This window comes from Coffea arabica, chromosome 11e (assembly GCF_036785885.1).
Source record: "Coffea arabica cultivar ET-39 chromosome 11e, Coffea Arabica ET-39 HiFi, whole genome shotgun sequence".
Classification (NCBI taxonomy): Eukaryota; Viridiplantae; Streptophyta; class Magnoliopsida; order Gentianales; family Rubiaceae; genus Coffea; species Coffea arabica.
In genome coordinates, this window is record NC_092331.1 from 32,550,351 (window position 1) to 32,563,290 (window position 12,940).

The 12,940-nt window shown below is 39.5% G+C and overlaps 10 non-coding genes across 10 annotated transcripts; all 10 read left to right on the forward strand.

The window, feature by feature from the left end:
- Window positions 1-1,084: 1,084 nt before the first annotated feature.
- Window positions 1,085-1,203, forward strand: LOC140032506 (5S ribosomal RNA). Its single transcript, XR_011836432.1, has one exon. It is a non-coding gene; the product is annotated as a 5S ribosomal RNA (ribosomal RNA).
- A 1,122-nt stretch (window positions 1,204-2,325) lies between these two features.
- On the forward strand, window positions 2,326-2,444 carry LOC140030136 (5S ribosomal RNA). The gene has a single exon (XR_011834050.1). It is a non-coding gene; the product is annotated as a 5S ribosomal RNA (ribosomal RNA).
- Window positions 2,445-3,566: 1,122 nt separating this feature from the next.
- Window positions 3,567-3,685, forward strand: LOC140032517 (5S ribosomal RNA). Its single transcript, XR_011836443.1, has one exon. It is a non-coding gene; the product is annotated as a 5S ribosomal RNA (ribosomal RNA).
- Window positions 3,686-4,807: 1,122 nt separating this feature from the next.
- LOC140031320 (5S ribosomal RNA) lies at window positions 4,808-4,926 on the forward strand. Its single transcript, XR_011835241.1, has one exon. It is a non-coding gene; the product is annotated as a 5S ribosomal RNA (ribosomal RNA).
- Window positions 4,927-6,048: 1,122 nt separating this feature from the next.
- Window positions 6,049-6,167, forward strand: LOC140030137 (5S ribosomal RNA). Its single transcript, XR_011834051.1, has one exon. It is a non-coding gene; the product is annotated as a 5S ribosomal RNA (ribosomal RNA).
- A 1,122-nt stretch (window positions 6,168-7,289) lies between these two features.
- Window positions 7,290-7,408, forward strand: LOC140029346 (5S ribosomal RNA). Its single transcript, XR_011833250.1, has one exon. It is a non-coding gene; the product is annotated as a 5S ribosomal RNA (ribosomal RNA).
- Window positions 7,409-8,530: 1,122 nt separating this feature from the next.
- On the forward strand, window positions 8,531-8,649 carry LOC140032528 (5S ribosomal RNA). Its single transcript, XR_011836454.1, has one exon. It is a non-coding gene; the product is annotated as a 5S ribosomal RNA (ribosomal RNA).
- Window positions 8,650-9,771: 1,122 nt separating this feature from the next.
- LOC140032539 (5S ribosomal RNA) lies at window positions 9,772-9,890 on the forward strand. The gene has a single exon (XR_011836465.1). It is a non-coding gene; the product is annotated as a 5S ribosomal RNA (ribosomal RNA).
- A 1,122-nt stretch (window positions 9,891-11,012) lies between these two features.
- On the forward strand, window positions 11,013-11,131 carry LOC140032550 (5S ribosomal RNA). Its single transcript, XR_011836476.1, has one exon. It is a non-coding gene; the product is annotated as a 5S ribosomal RNA (ribosomal RNA).
- A 1,122-nt stretch (window positions 11,132-12,253) lies between these two features.
- LOC140032562 (5S ribosomal RNA) lies at window positions 12,254-12,372 on the forward strand. The gene has a single exon (XR_011836488.1). It is a non-coding gene; the product is annotated as a 5S ribosomal RNA (ribosomal RNA).
- The last annotated feature ends 568 nt before the right edge of the window (window positions 12,373-12,940 follow it).

Below are 12,940 nucleotides of genomic sequence, written 5' to 3' on the forward strand. Positions count from 1 at the left end.
TTTATCCTGTAGTAATTTAGCTCCGTCGGAACGATTGCTTAATATTTTGCTTCTTGTCGAAGCGTGAAGGAGGATCTGAAGGCGCGAGACAAATCAGGAACGGTACGGCTCGATCAAAGCCCGGATCGTCGCTCAAATTTGTCGGCGCAAATGTATCACCGCAACTAGGGGTGGCAATTTTCGACACGACACGAACCTAACACGAAATTAATGGGTTTGGGTTGAGGTTTCGGGAATTCGGGTCAGAATCGGGTTGGACCCGATGAACCCGAAAAGAAAACCGGTCGATTTCGGGTCAACCCGTGGTGACCTGATATGACCCGATACGACCCGTTTACGAATTAAAAATAATTTAATAAACATAAAAATAATTTTATCTAACTAAACTAAGTTATTCTTTTTTTCAAAGGCATTAATTACTTAATCCTAAACGAATTTATTTAATTTGTGTGAAGTTGAAATTATTATACTTGGACAAATAATATATTATATTATTTTTCACTTTTGTATTGTTTTAATTTATTTTATATTTTGCTTGGGATAAAACACTTTTACGGTGTTTAATTTATTTTAGATTTGATTTGGAATCATTTATTTAAATTTTTATTACTTGATTATGTAATTAGTTTTGTGAGAAATTGATTTTATTAGAAATTACAGTGATAAATTAATAAATTAAAATTAAGTTTCGGGTCATTTCGGGTCGACCCGCCGCCCCGTAAACCTGAAATCTTCGGGTTCGGGTCAGCATACCTGACCCGTCACGGGTTGGCGGGTCGGGGTTCGGGTCAACAGATTTTCTGGCGGGTCTGTTGACCCGAACCCGACCCGCCAACCTGATTTGGACCCGAATTGCCACCCCTGACTGCAAGCGTGAAGGATTGATTTCATGATAATTTAGAGTTGCGGGATGAGGGAAAAAAACAGGGTGCAAATCAATAACAAAAAAAAAATATAAAGTAAATAAATAAAAGGATAAGAGGAAAATGCTTGAATTGACGCTTAAAATGAATTTCGGTCTAGAAAAGCCACACTGCTTCGCAGGACGGGGTAGTTTAAAAGAATAACGCGAAAGGAACATGGCGGGTGCGATCATACCAGCACTAATGCACCGGATCCCATCAGAACTCCGAAGTTAAGCGTGCTTGGGCGAGAGTAGTACTAGGATGGGTGACCCCCTGGGAAGTCCTCGTGTTGCACCCCTCTCTTTTTTGTTTCGAAATCCAAATTTCCTATTCGTTCTTTATCCTGTAGTAATTTAGCTCCGTCGGAACGATTGCTTAATATTTTGCTTCTTGTCGAAGCGTGAAGGAGGATCTGAAGGCGCGAGACAAATCAGGAACGGTACGGCTCGATCAAAGCCCGGATCGTCGCTCAAATTTGTCGGCGCAAATGTATCACCGCAACTAGGGGTGGCAATTTTCGACACGACACGAACCTAACACGAAATTAATGGGTTTGGGTTGAGGTTTCGGGAATTCGGGTCAGAATCGGGTTGGACCCGATGAACCCGAAAAGAAAACCGGTCGATTTCGGGTCAACCCGTGGTGACCTGATATGACCCGATATGACCCGTTTACGAATTAAAAATAATTTAATAAACATAAAAATAATTTTATGTAACTAAACTAAGTTATTCTTTTTTTCAAAGGCATTAATTACTTAATCCTAAACGAATTTATTTAATTTGTGTGAAGTTGAAATTATTATACTTGGACAAATAATATATTATATTATTTTTCACTTTTGTATTGTTTTAATTTATTTTATATTTTGCTTGGGATAAAACACTTTTACGGTGTTTAATTTATTTTAGATTTGATTTGGAATCATTTATTTAAATTTTTATTACTTGATTATGTAATTAGTTTTGTGAGAAATTGATTTTATTAGAAATTACAGTGATAAATTAATAAATTAAAATTAAGTTTCGGGTCATTTCGGGTCGACCCGCCGCCCCGTAAACCTGAAATTTTCGGGTTCGGGTCAGCATACCTGACCCGTCACGGGTTGGCGGGTCGGGGTTCGGGTCAACAGATTTTCTGGCGGGTCTGTTGACCCGAACCCGACCCGCCAACCTGATTTGGACCCGAATTGCCACCCCTAACTGCAAGCGTGAAGGATTGATTTCATGATAATTTAGAGTTGCGGGATGAGGGAAAAAAACAGGGTGCAAATCAATAACAAAAAAATATATAAAGTAAATAAATAAAAGGATAAGAGGAAAATGCTTGAATTGACGCTTAAAATGAATTTCGGTCTAGAAAAGCCACACTGCTTCGCAGGACGGGGTAGTTTAAAAGAATAACGCGAAAGGAACATGGCGGGTGCGATCATACCAGCGCTAATGCACCGGATCCCATCAGAACTCCGAAGTTAAGCGTGCTTGGGCGAGAGTAGTACTAGGATGGGTGACCCCCTGGGAAGTCCTCGTGTTGCACCCCTCTCTTTTTTGTTTCGAAATCCAAATTTCCTATTCGTTCTTTATCCTGTAGTAATTTAGCTCCGTCGGAACGATTGCTTAATATTTTGCTTCTTGTCGAAGCGTGAAGGAGGATCTGAAGGCGCGAGACAAATCAGGAACGGTACGGCTCGATCAAAGCCCGGATCGTCGCTCAAATTTGTCGGCGCAAATGTATCACCGCAACTAGGGGTGGCAATTTTCGACACGACACGAACCTAACACGAAATTAATGGGTTTGGGTTGAGGTTTCGGGAATTCGGGTCAGAATCGGGTTGGACCCGATGAACCCGAAAAGAAAACCGGTCGATTTCGGGTCAACCCGTGGTGACCTGATATGACCCGATATGACCCGTTTACGAATTAAAAATAATTTAATAAACATAAAAATAATTTTATCTAACTAAACTAAGTTATTCTTTTTTTCAAAGGCATTAATTACTTAATCCTAAACGAATTTATTTAATTTGTGTGAAGTTGAAATTATTATACTTGGACAAATAATATATTATATTATTTTTCACTTTTGTATTGTTTTAATTTATTTTATATTTTGCTTGGGATAAAACACTTTTACGGTGTTTAATTTATTTTAGATTTGATTTGGAATCATTTATTTAAATTTTTATTACTTGATTATGTAATTAGTTTTGTGAGAAATTGATTTTATTAGAAATTACAGTGATAAATTAATAAATTAAAATTAAGTTTCGGGTCATTTCGGGTCGACCCGCCGCCCCGTAAACCTGAAATCTTCGGGTTCGGGTCAGCATACCTGACCCGTCACGGGTTGGCGGGTCGGGGTTCGGGTCAACAGATTTTCTGGCGGGTCTGTTGACCCGAACCCGACCCGCCAACCTGATTTGGACCCGAATTGCCACCCCTGACTGCAAGCGTGAAGGATTGATTTCATGATAATTTAGAGTTGCGGGATGAGGGAAAAAAACAGGGTGCAAATCAATAACAAAAAAAAATATAAAGTAAATAAATAAAAGGATAAGAGGAAAATGCTTGAATTGACGCTTAAAATGAATTTCGGTCTAGAAAAGCCACACTGCTTCGCAGGACGGGGTAGTTTAAAAGAATAACGCGAAAGGAACATGGCGGGTGCGATCATACCAGCACTAATGCACCGGATCCCATCAGAACTCCGAAGTTAAGCGTGCTTGGGCGAGAGTAGTACTAGGATGGGTGACCCCCTGGGAAGTCCTCGTGTTGCACCCCTCTCTTTTTTGTTTCGAAATCCAAATTTCCTATTCGTTCTTTATCCTGTAGTAATTTAGCTCCGTCGGAACGATTGCTTAATATTTTGCTTCTTGTCGAAGCGTGAAGGAGGATCTGAAGGCGCGAGACAAATCAGGAACGGTACGGCTCGATCAAAGCCCGGATCGTCGCTCAAATTTGTCGGCGCAAATGTATCACCGCAACTAGGGGTGGCAATTTTCGACACGACACGAACCTAACACGAAATTAATGGGTTTGGGTTGAGGTTTCGGGAATTCGGGTCAGAATCGGGTTGGACCCGATGAACCCGAAAAGAAAACCGGTCGATTTCGGGTCAACCCGTGGTGACCTGATATGACCCGATATGACCCGTTTACGAATTAAAAATAATTTAATAAACATAAAAATAATTTTATCTAACTAAACTAAGTTATTCTTTTTTTCAAAGGCATTAATTACTTAATCCTAAACGAATTTATTTAATTTGTGTGAAGTTGAAATTATTATACTTGGACAAATAATATATTATATTATTTTTCACTTTTGTATTGTTTTAATTTATTTTATATTTTGCTTGGGATAAAACACTTTTACGGTGTTTAATTTATTTTAGATTTGATTTGGAATCATTTATTTAAATTTTTATTACTTGATTATGTAATTAGTTTTGTGAGAAATTGATTTTATTAGAAATTACAGTGATAAATTAATAAATTAAAATTAAGTTTCGGGTCATTTCGGGTCGACCCGCCGCCCCGTAAACCTGAAATCTTCGGGTTCGGGTCAGCATACCTGACCCGTCACGGGTTGGCGGGTCGGGGTTCGGGTCAACAGATTTTCTGGCGGGTCTGTTGACCCGAACCCGACCCGCCAACCTGATTTGGACCCGAATTGCCACCCCTGACTGCAAGCGTGAAGGATTGATTTCATGATAATTTAGAGTTGCGGGATGAGGGAAAAAAACAGGGTGCAAATCAATAACAAAAAAATATATAAAGTAAATAAATAAAAGGATAAGAGGAAAATGCTTGAATTGACGCTTAAAATGAATTTCGGTCTAGAAAAGCCACACTGCTTCGCAGGACGGGGTAGTTTAAAAGAATAACGCGAAAGGAACATGGCGGGTGCGATCATACCAGCACTAATGCACCGGATCCCATCAGAACTCCGAAGTTAAGCGTGCTTGGGCGAGAGTAGTACTAGGATGGGTGACCCCCTGGGATGTCCTCGTGTTGCACCCCTCTCTTTTTTGTTTCGAAATCCAAATTTCCTATTCGTTCTTTATCCTGTAGTAATTTAGCTCCGTCGGAACGATTGCTTAATATTTTGCTTCTTGTCGAAGCGTGAAGGAGGATCTGAAGGCGCGAGACAAATCAGGAACGGTACGGCTCGATCAAAGCCCGGATCGTCGCTCAAATTTGTCGGCGCAAATGTATCACCGCAACTAGGGGTGGCAATTTTCGACACGACACGAACCTAACACGAAATTAATGGGTTTGGGTTGAGGTTTCGGGAATTCGGGTCAGAATCGGGTTGGACCCGATGAACCCGAAAAGAAAACCGGTCGATTTCGGGTCAACCCGTGGTGACCTGATATGACCCGATATGACCCGTTTACGAATTAAAAATAATTTAATAAACATAAAAATAATTTTATCTAACTAAACTAAGTTATTCTTTTTTTCAAAGGCATTAATTACTTAATCCTAAACGAATTTATTTAATTTGTGTGAAGTTGAAATTATTATACTTGGACAAATAATATATTATATTATTTTTCACTTTTGTATTGTTTTAATTTATTTTATATTTTGCTTGGGATAAAACACTTTTACGGTGTTTAATTTATTTTAGATTTGATTTGGAATCATTTATTTAAATTTTTATTACTTGATTATGTAATTAGTTTTGTGAGAAATTGATTTTATTAGAAATTACAGTGATAAATTAATAAATTAAAATTAAGTTTCGGGTCATTTCGGGTCGACCCGCCGCCCCGTAAACCTGAAATTTTCGGGTTCGGGTCAGCATACCTGACCCGTCACGGGTTGGCGGGTCGGGGTTCGGGTCAACAGATTTTCTGGCGGGTCTGTTGACCCGAACCCGACCCGCCAACCTGATTTGGACCCGAATTGCCACCCCTAACTGCAAGCGTGAAGGATTGATTTCATGATAATTTAGAGTTGCGGGATGAGGGAAAAAAACAGGGTGCAAATCAATAACAAAAAAATATATAAAGTAAATAAATAAAAGGATAAGAGGAAAATGCTTGAATTGACGCTTAAAATGAATTTCGGTCTAGAAAAGCCACACTGCTTCGCAGGACGGGGTAGTTTAAAAGAATAACGCGAAAGGAACATGGCGGGTGCGATCATACCAGCGCTAATGCACCGGATCCCATCAGAACTCCGAAGTTAAGCGTGCTTGGGCGAGAGTAGTACTAGGATGGGTGACCCCCTGGGAAGTCCTCGTGTTGCACCCCTCTCTTTTTTGTTTCGAAATCCAAATTTCCTATTCGTTCTTTATCCTGTAGTAATTTAGCTCCGTCGGAACGATTGCTTAATATTTTGCTTCTTGTCGAAGCGTGAAGGAGGATCTGAAGGCGCGAGACAAATCAGGAACGGTACGGCTCGATCAAAGCCCGGATCGTCGCTCAAATTTGTCGGCGCAAATGTATCACCGCAACTAGGGGTGGCAATTTTCGACACGACACGAACCTAACACGAAATTAATGGGTTTGGGTTGAGGTTTCGGGAATTCGGGTCAGAATCGGGTTGGACCCGATGAACCCGAAAAGAAAACCGGTCGATTTCGGGTCAACCCGTGGTGACCTGATATGACCCGATATGACCCGTTTACGAATTAAAAATAATTTAATAAACATAAAAATAATTTTATCTAACTAAACTAAGTTATTCTTTTTTTCAAAGGCATTAATTACTTAATCCTAAACGAATTTATTTAATTTGTGTGAAGTTGAAATTATTATACTTGGACAAATAATATATTATATTATTTTTCACTTTTGTATTGTTTTAATTTATTTTATATTTTGCTTGGGATAAAACACTTTTACGGTGTTTAATTTATTTTAGATTTGATTTGGAATCATTTATTTAAATTTTTATTACTTGATTATGTAATTAGTTTTGTGAGAAATTGATTTTATTAGAAATTACAGTGATAAATTAATATATTAAAATTAAGTTTCGGGTCATTTCGGGTCGACCCGCCGCCCCGTAAACCTGAAATTTTCGGGTTCGGGTCAGCATACCTGACCCGTCACGGGTTGGCGGGTCGGGGTTCGGGTCAACAGATTTTCTGGCGGGTCTGTTGACCCGAACCCGACCCGCCAACCTGATTTGGACCCGAATTGCCACCCCTAACTGCAAGCGTGAAGGATTGATTTCATGATAATTTAGAGTTGCGGGATGAGGGAAAAAAACAGGGTGCAAATCAATAACAAAAAAATATATAAAGTAAATAAATAAAAGGATAAGAGGAAAATGCTTGAATTGACGCTTAAAATGAATTTCGGTCTAGAAAAGCCACACTGCTTCGCAGGACGGGGTAGTTTAAAAGAATAAAGCGAAAGGAACATGGCGGGTGCGACCATACCAGCACTAATGCACCGGATCCCATCAGAACTCCGAAGTTAAGCGTGCTTGGGCGAGAGTAGTACTAGGATGGGTGACCCCCTGGGAAGTCCTCGTGTTGCACCCCTCTCTTTTTTGTTTCGAAATCCAAATTTCCTATTCGTTCTTTATCCTGTAGTAATTTAGCTCCGTCGGAACGATTGCTTAATATTTTGCTTCTTGTCGAAGCGTGAAGGAGGATCTGAAGGCGCGAGACAAATCAGGAACGGTACGGCTCGATCAAAGCCCGGATCGTCGCTCAAATTTGTCGGCGCAAATGTATCACCGCAACTAGGGGTGGCAATTTTCGACACGACACGAACCTAACACGAAATTAATGGGTTTGGGTTGAGGTTTCGGGAATTCGGGTCAGAATCGGGTTGGACCCGATGAACCCGAAAAGAAAACCGGTCGATTTCGGGTCAACCCGTGGTGACCTGATATGACCCGATATGACCCGTTTACGAATTAAAAATAATTTAATAAACATAAAAATAATTTTATCTAACTAAACTAAGTTATTCTTTTTTTCAAAGGCATTAATTACTTAATCCTAAACGAATTTATTTAATTTGTGTGAAGTTGAAATTATTATACTTGGACAAATAATATATTATATTATTTTTCACTTTTGTATTGTTTTAATTTATTTTATATTTTGCTTGGGATAAAACACTTTTACGGTGTTTAATTTATTTTAGATTTGATTTGGAATCATTTATTTAAATTTTTATTACTTGATTATGTAATTAGTTTTGTGAGAAATTGATTTTATTAGAAATTACAGTGATAAATTAATAAATTAAAATTAAGTTTCGGGTCATTTCGGGTCGACCCGCCGCCCCGTAAACCTGAAATTTTCGGGTTCGGGTCAGCATACCTGACCCGTCACGGGTTGGCGGGTCGGGGTTCGGGTCAACAGATTTTCTGGCGGGTCTGTTGACCCGAACCCGACCCGCCAACCTGATTTGGACCCGAATTGCCACCCCTAACTGCAAGCGTGAAGGATTGATTTCATGATAATTTAGAGTTGCGGGATGAGGGAAAAAAACAGGGTGCAAATCATTAACAAAAAAAAATATAAAGTAAATAAATAAAAGGATAAGAGGAAAATGCTTGAATTGACGCTTAAAATGAATTTCGGTCTAGAAAAGCCACACTGCTTCGCAGGACGGGGTAGTTTAAAAGAATAACGCGAAAGGAACATGGCGGGTGCGATCATACCAGCACTAATGCACCGGATCCCATCAGAACTCCGAAGTTAAGCGTGCTTGGGCGAGAGTAGTACTAGGATGGGTGACCCCCTGGGAAGTCCTCGTGTTGCACCCCTCTCTTTTTTGTTTCGAAATCCAAATTTCCTATTCGTTCTTTATCCTGTAGTAATTTAGCTCCGTCGGAACGATTGCTTAATATTTTGCTTCTTGTCGAAGCGTGAAGGAGGATCTGAAGGCGCGAGACAAATCAGGAACGGTACGGCTCGATCAAAGCCCGGATCGTCGCTCAAATTTGTCGGCGCAAATGTATCACCGCAACTAGGGGTGGCAATTTTCGACACGACACGAACCTAACACGAAATTAATGGGTTTGGGTTGAGGTTTCGGGAATTCGGGTCAGAATCGGGTTGGACCCGATGAACCCGAAAAGAAAACCGGTCGATTTCGGGTCAACCCGTGGTGACCTGATATGACCCGATATGACCCGTTTACGAATTAAAAATAATTTAATAAACATAAAAATAATTTTATCTAACTAAACTAAGTTATTCTTTTTTTCAAAGGCATTAATTACTTAATCCTAAACGAATTTATTTAATTTGTGTGAAGTTGAAATTATTATACTTGGACAAATAATATATTATATTATTTTTCACTTTTGTATTGTTTTAATTTATTTTATATTTTGCTTGGGATAAAACACTTTTACGGTGTTTAATTTATTTTAGATTTGATTTGGAATCATTTATTTAAATTTTTATTACTTGATTATGTAATTAGTTTTGTGAGAAATTGATTTTATTAGAAATTACAGTGATAAATTAATAAATTAAAATTAAGTTTCGGGTCATTTCGGGTCGACCCGCCGCCCCGTAAACCTGAAATTTTCGGGTTCGGGTCAGCATACCTGACCCGTCACGGGTTGGCGGGTCGGGGTTCGGGTCAACAGATTTTCTGGCGGGTCTGTTGACCCGAACCCGACCCGCCAACCTGATTTGGACCCGAATTGCCACCCCTAACTGCAAGCGTGAAGGATTGATTTCATGATAATTTAGAGTTGCGGGATGAGGGAAAAAAACAGGGTGCAAATCATTAACAAAAAAAAATATAAAGTAAATAAATAAAAGGATAAGAGGAAAATGCTTGAATTGACGCTTAAAATGAATTTCGGTCTAGAAAAGCCACACTGCTTCGCAGGACGGGGTAGTTTAAAAGAATAACGCGAAAGGAACATGGCGGGTGCGATCATACCAGCACTAATGCACCGGATCCCATCAGAACTCCGAAGTTAAGCGTGCTTGGGCGAGAGTAGTACTAGGATGGGTGACCCCCTGGGAAGTCCTCGTGTTGCACCCCTCTCTTTTTTGTTTCGAAATCCAAATTTCCTATTCGTTCTTTATCCTGTAGTAATTTAGCTCCGTCGGAACGATTGCTTAATATTTTGCTTCTTGTCGAAGCGTGAAGGAGGATCTGAAGGCGCGAGACAAATCAGGAACGGTACGGCTCGATCAAAGCCCGGATCGTCGCTCAAATTTGTCGGCGCAAATGTATCACCGCAACTAGGGGTGGCAATTTTCGACACGACACGAACCTAACACGAAATTAATGGGTTTGGGTTGAGGTTTCGGGAATTCGGGTCAGAATCGGGTTGGACCCGATGAACCCGAAAAGAAAACCGGTCGATTTCGGGTCAACCCGTGGTGACCTGATATGACCCGATACGACCCGTTTACGAATTAAAAATAATTTAATAAACATAAAAATAATTTTATCTAACTAAACTAAGTTATTCTTTTTTTCAAAGGCATTAATTACTTAATCCTAAACGAATTTATTTAATTTGTGTGAAGTTGAAATTATTATACTTGGACAAATAATATATTATATTATTTTTCACTTTTGTATTGTTTTAATTTATTTTATATTTTGCTTGGGATAAAACACTTTTACGGTGTTTAATTTATTTTAGATTTGATTTGGAATCATTTATTTAAATTTTTATTACTTGATTATGTAATTAGTTTTGTGAGAAATTGATTTTATTAGAAATTACAGTGATAAATTAATAAATTAAAATTAAGTTTCGGGTCATTTCGGGTCGACCCGCCGCCCCGTAAACCTGAAATCTTCGGGTTCGGGTCAGCATACCTGACCCGTCACGGGTTGGCGGGTCGGGGTTCGGGTCAACAGATTTTCTGGCGGGTCTGTTGACCCGAACCCGACCCGCCAACCTGATTTGGACCCGAATTGCCACCCCTGACTGCAAGCGTGAAGGATTGATTTCATGATAATTTAGAGTTGCGGGATGAGGGAAAAAAACAGGGTGCAAATCAATAACAAAAAAAAATATAAAGTAAATAAATAAAAGGATAAGAGGAAAATGCTTGAATTGACGCTTAAAATGAATTTCGGTCTAGAAAAGCCACACTGCTTCGCAGGACGGGGTAGTTTAAAAGAATAACGCGAAAGGAACATGGCGGGTGCGATCATACCAGCACTAATGCACCGGATCCCATCAGAACTCCGAAGTTAAGCGTGCTTGGGCGAGAGTAGTACTAGGATGGGTGACCCCCTGGGAAGTCCTCGTGTTGCACCCCTCTCTTTTTTGTTTCGAAATCCAAATTTCCTATTCGTTCTTTATCCTGTAGTAATTTAGCTCCGTCGGAACGATTGCTTAATATTTTGCTTCTTGTCGAAGCGTGAAGGAGGATCTGAAGGCGCGAGACAAATCAGGAACGGTACGGCTCGATCAAAGCCCGGATCGTCGCTCAAATTTGTCGGCGCAAATGTATCACCGCAACTAGGGGTGGCAATTTTCGACACGACACGAACCTAACACGAAATTAATGGGTTTGGGTTGAGGTTTCGGGAATTCGGGTCAGAATCGGGTTGGACCCGATGAACCCGAAAAGAAAACCGGTCGATTTCGGGTCAACCCGTGGTGACCTGATATGACCCGATATGACCCGTTTACGAATTAAAAATAATTTAATAAACATAAAAATAATTTTATCTAACTAAACTAAGTTATTCTTTTTTTCAAAGGCATTAATTACTTAATCCTAAACGAATTTATTTAATTTGTGTGAAGTTGAAATTATTATACTTGGACAAATAATATATTATATTATTTTTCACTTTTGTATTGTTTTAATTTATTTTATATTTTGCTTGGGATAAAACACTTTTACGGTGTTTAATTTATTTTAGATTTGATTTGGAATCATTTATTTAAATTTTTATTACTTGATTATGTAATTAGTTTTGTGAGAAATTGATTTTATTAGAAATTACAGTGATAAATTAATAAATTAAAATTAAGTTTCGGGTCATTTCGGGTCGACCCGCCGCCCCGTAAACCTGAAATTTTCGGGTTCGGGTCAGCATACCTGACCCGTCACGGGTTGGCGGGTCGGGGTTCGGGTTAACAGATTTTCTGGCGGGTCTGTTGACCCGAACCCGACCCGCCAACCTGATTTGGACCCGAATTGCCACCCCTGACTGCAAGCGTGAAGGATTGATTTCATGATAATTTAGAGTTGCGGGATGAGGGAAAAAAACAGGGTGCAAATCAATAACAAAAAAATATATAAAGTAAATAAATAAAAGGATAAGAGGAAAATGCTTGAATTGACGCTTAAAATGAATTTCGGTCTAGAAAAGCCACACTGCTTCGCAGGACGGGGTAGTTTAAAAGAATAACGCGAAAGGAACATGGCGGGTGCGATCATACCAGCACTAATGCACCGGATCCCATCAGAACTCCGAAGTTAAGCGTGCTTGGGCGAGAGTAGTACTAGGATGGGTGACCCCCTGGGAAGTCCTCGTGTTGCACCCCTCTCTTTTTTGTTTCGAAATCCAAATTTCCTATTCGTTCTTTATCCTGTAGTAATTTAGCTCCGTCGGAACGATTGCTTAATATTTTGCTTCTTGTCGAAGCGTGAAGGAGGATCTGAAGGCGCGAGACAAATCAGGAACGGTACGGCTCGATCAAAGCCCGGATCGTCGCTCAAATTTGTCGGCGCAAATGTATCACCGCAACTAGGGGTGGCAATTTTCGACACGACACGAACCTAACACGAAATTAATGGGTTTGGGTTGAGGTTTCGGGAATTCGGGTCAGAATCGGGTTGGACCCGATGAACCCGAAAAGAAAACCGGTCGATCTCGGGTCAACCCGTGGTGACCTGATATGACCCGATATGACCCGTTTACGAATTAAAAATAATTTAATAAACATAAAAATAATTTTATCTAACTAAACTAAGTTATTCTTTTTTTCAAAGGCATTAATTACTTAATCCTAAACGAATTTATTTAATTTGTGTGAAGTTGAAATTATTATACTTGGACAAATAATATATTATATTATTTTTCACTTTTGTATTGTTTTAATTTATTTTATA